Source organism: Dermochelys coriacea, chromosome 22 (genome assembly GCF_009764565.3).
Source record: "Dermochelys coriacea isolate rDerCor1 chromosome 22, rDerCor1.pri.v4, whole genome shotgun sequence".
In the NCBI taxonomy this organism is placed as follows: Eukaryota; Metazoa; Chordata; order Testudines; family Dermochelyidae; genus Dermochelys; species Dermochelys coriacea.
The window spans coordinates 9,830,593-9,835,256 of NC_050089.1; positions in this window are offsets into that span (position 1 = coordinate 9,830,593).

Genomic DNA, 4,664 nt, shown 5'->3' on the forward strand with positions numbered 1-4,664 from the left:
CATATAGGCATACGAGTCTCTGCTGATTCCATTAGGAGTGGCATGTGTGGATCTGGAGAGCGGCATCATCCTATGTATAAGAGCTACAGCTTAAGTGCTTATAGCCACATAAGAGCGAGATTATTATATTATTAATAATATAGTATTTAAGATGGATTAATCCAGGATGAAGTGCCATGCCTCTGACTCCTCTGAACTCTGAGTGCTTAGAAGATAATACAAACTCCCAGTGTCTGAATGCAGTAGGGATCATGCATGAGCATACTTTAGTAGGGATCATGCTCCCAATCTGCTGATGAAACAGGGTGTGCATGCATGGGCTCACACACAGCCAGGACATGGTAGTGCCAGGATTCAGACCTCCAAGCTCAGAAAGCACACCACTTCGCCTGTGTAAATAGTGGTAAGGAGTCATTCACCTTAGAAAGTGAAGCTTCCTGCCACGGCAGAATTCCCTTCACTTGAATGCAGATAAACACTTCACCTTAAGCCAACTTTCAGGTTTCATCTTGTGGCCTCTGGACCAGCAGGTAGGAATACCTAGCAACAAGACACACAAAAGAGAAGGGTGTGTGTGTCTTGGGGGCGGGGTGCTGAAAGCTAGTTCAAACCAGAGAAAACTGTGCAAAGAAATAAAGTGTAAAGGACAAAGAAGACAATGGAAAGTTAAGTAGTTCAAATGTGAGCAGTAAGGACATCCAGCCCAACTGGTTTGGCCAAGGCTGAAGCAAGAAAGCACAATTTCATATTTTTTAAAAAGGCATTAGTTTATGAGCTAGAAAACTCTTGGCATCCTTGCAGCATAGCTGTAGAAAGATGCATGACTAACTGTGTAAAGAAGTTACCTTCTGATGTAACTTCTGCTCCCCTCGTGTGTCTCAATCAGCCTCTTACTTGACTGATCGAAAGCAAGGTTTGAACTCTTTGCCAGAAGATGTTGCGAAGGCAAGGCTATAAAAAGGTTCAAAAAAGAACTAGATTAAATTCATGGGAGGCAAGGTCCACATGGCTATTAGCCAGGATGGGCAGGGATGGCGTTCTTAGCTTCTGTTTGCCAGATGCTACAGTCTTGGGGGATAGTAAGCACTCACATAGATTGGATGGGGTCGATTTTTCAGAGGTGCTGTGGACCTACAATTCCCATGACCTCAGTGAAGTTCGCTGTCAGCACTTGGAACAAGACAGGCTCATATCTTGAAACATCCTCTCCCCCACTCTAAGCCTATTTGATTTAATGATTCATATAAAAATAAGGCACAAAAAGGCCTTCAGGTTTTCTTTGGGATGGAAGAGGCTGCCACACTAAGTGCTTTAATTTTGTTTCACTGACTCTGAAATATCACCTCAAGGACACTCCTTGATTGGTGCATGTAGTTTATAACTCCCACCTAACCTGTTAACTTGCATAGGCATTTGTCTAGTCATGTCCTCAACTGATTGTAAGAGACATAGAGGATTGTGAATATTGCTTTAGAAATCTTTTTGTTTGGTGTTGTAAGGGGAATAGTTTATTTCAGACAAAGGCAACTTTGCCAAGGCAAGAGCTAACACTTTGTGACATGTGGGGAAAAATACTCTCCAATGAAATCAAATTACAAAGCTGGATGCACTTCCAGGTCTGAAACCCTTCTGTGCTACATCTTGCCTTGAAAATTTGGACAGTTTTCTCTCAAGCTTGGTGATTTTGTATGTTTTCTTTGTTAGATTTTTTTATTAGTACAGAGTCATCCTCCAGCCACATTCTGCAATCCCATCCATCACGTAGGGACTTCTCTCTCCCATGTGTAAAATAAAATAGAATATTTAACTCCCCATCCACCGTGTGACTTTCTTTTCTTCAAACCCTCCTTGCATCCCCACAGCTCTATCTGAGAAGACACCTCTTTTTACGAGAGAATTTTAGATTGGCTTTGAAAAGTAATGGCTGGGATGCTATGTTATACCTCCTCAAAGAGGAAGTGTGCTCTTCATATTCCCCAGTCCCTTGACCACCTAAAATAAAGTTTTAGAAAGGAAACGGCTCTCTTCATAAGCACTTTTGTTTTTAGAAAAATGGGCTTGGTGGGGAACTATACAAAATGCAAAGTATTGGCATTGTTTCTTTTTGATCTTCATTCAGTCCTGCATAGAGAGCAAAGGCTTCTAACCTAGCCAGCATGCTTTCAAGTAAGATTTTTGGCTCATTATTGTGGAATGCAATGTTGTTGACAAATCTATATAATGATATTGCCATCATTTGTTCTGATATTTGTGCAATGCCTTGCACAGTGGGGTCCTGCTAGGAACTACCACAGTACAAATAATAAATAGTGTACCAAGTTGGGGCAGAAAGAGGAATAGAACCTGGAGTCATGGCTCCCGGTCCCCTGTTCTAAGGACCACATTTCCCACTCTTAACCTGAAGTGTTTATAACACCAAGAGCAGGCAGAATTTAAACACAAGATAACCTCTTTATAAGAATTCCTCCAGATGGGTCTCTTGGAGCCAGGAGACATCAGACTTCTTGATTGAGATTGTTTTCCTGATTGTCATTTTGATTTCTCAATGCTTTATGATCTCTTGGACTCTATGTAAGAACAGTCTTTGCCATTTAGCATTGTCAACTCATTACACACATTGCAATCTAACCTAAATCAGTTAGAAGGGTGCCTCGGGTTATTTTATATTACTGGGGAGTTTGTGTGTGGTAGACAATGCTTGTCTAATATTGTCTGGTTTTTAGCAGAGCTGTGCAAAATGCATAGACTTTGTCTTATGGAAGGTCACACACCTCTTAATTTCACTTTATTGACCGTTTTAAACAAAACAGCTCTTTTCTCATTGAAAAACTGGGTTAAAAAGAAAGTGAATTGTTGGATGGTTTCTATGAAGAACTTTCTTTTATTCCCAAACTGAGTACATTCTCCCCTTGTTTTTGGTTATAAATTGCACCCAGTTTTCTTGAAAATGGTATACTTTTTTTGAAGTGGAAAACAGGCTGTGTTTACACACACAATCCTGGTGCTTTAACAAAATATTTTACAAAACTGTGGTCATCTTTGAGCTCATAATGATGAAATGCACCGTTTTCTCATATTCTTCAAATTTCAGCAATGTAGCATTGTTATGAGTATTTTACACATGCTGGATTTATTATTTGCACGTGTAGTGTGTAGGAGCCTCAGTCATGGACAAGGACCCTATATGCTAGGAGCTGTACAAACACAGAACAAAAATGTCACTCCCCACTAGGTTTACAATCTAAGTAAAAGCCTCTTTCCTCTGAAGTAAGTCAGTGCAGGAGGCAGAACAACAAATCCCAGGAATTCATTGTCCTGATCTAGTATGGGAAGGTATGCTTATATCTTGTTTGGCCTCCACTTCAGCAAGTGATTTGACTAATATAAGACCATAACTGTGGGAAGGTGGTTTATACCCACACACTCTCCGTTGTTTGAGTGTATATGTGGTATATATATAGTGTGTGTGTGTGGGGTTGTCTTTGTTTGGCAGAACAGCACACTTCAGTCCTTGCATCTGTGGAAGGACAATGGTGTGGACAGTTACTCCTCTGAGTCAATTCTGTTCCACCCAGCATTGGTTTCTGTTGCTAGCTGTCCTTGCTTTGGCTCCCGAGGTCTCAGCTAGGTTGTGGACTGTGTGATAAGCATCTTGAGATGGTGGATGCTTAGAATCTGGACTCGCCCTCACAATTTATTTGTTTTGCATTGCTGTTCCTCATTCTGCTTTAAGTCCTTTTTATTTGTGTAAGTGCATGAGGATCAAGGATATCTTGTCCAATAGCTACATGTGATTGCTATCCTGACAGTAGATGGAATGCAGGGAGGAGGTCTGGGGAGGGAGGGTTCAGAGTTCAGTTCAGTCACTTTTGACAGGTGCACAGGTGTGGGTGTCGTGAAAGATGCAGTCCTTATGGCTAAAAGCATCTCACTTCCTTCCCCTCCCTATTCTTTTCACTATACCTCTCCCAGTTGTTGTCTGTCTCCCTAACCCTTGCTCTTCCTGCCTCTTTCCCTAAGGCTTTGTGTAGAGAATTAGGAGTTAAAGGTGTATTATTAGAGCATATTAGCTGTAACACCTTCTGAAGCTCTCCTTCAAACAAGGCAAACTGTACTTCAGCAGATGCTATGCTGTTCCCTACTAAGCTAACTTGATCATGCTGCATCGCAACTTGCTTTGCCTGGCTGAGAGTTTTATGTGCATATTAGATCAAGTTAGTTATGTAAACTAACATCACATCTTTACAAACTCAGAAGTTATACCTAATTTAATCAGAACCAAAGTAGACATTTGAAACTTGCAGCTCTTGTAACTGTTGAGAGTAAAGGAGAAAGATGTTCATCATTCAATTCCTGTGCCATGCTGTGCAGGATTGGCCCCAAATTATTTCACAAAGCTCTTTTTGGTACCTGTGAAATATGCAGCAAATATTGCAAGGTGTCAGCACCATCAATTCCATAGGCTTCAGTGGGAGATGGGAGCCAGAATTTATTTTCCATAGTCCATCTCATGGTAATGGCCTTCAGTCACTCTTAAGCTTGTGCTGGACTCTGTCCAATAACTGAAGGGCCTTGTAACCTACTCCCAATCCCCTGAGCCATCCAACACCACTGACGTTTTCTACCTGTGCCTTTGGAAGATTATTAATGAAGAGAGCTGCTTT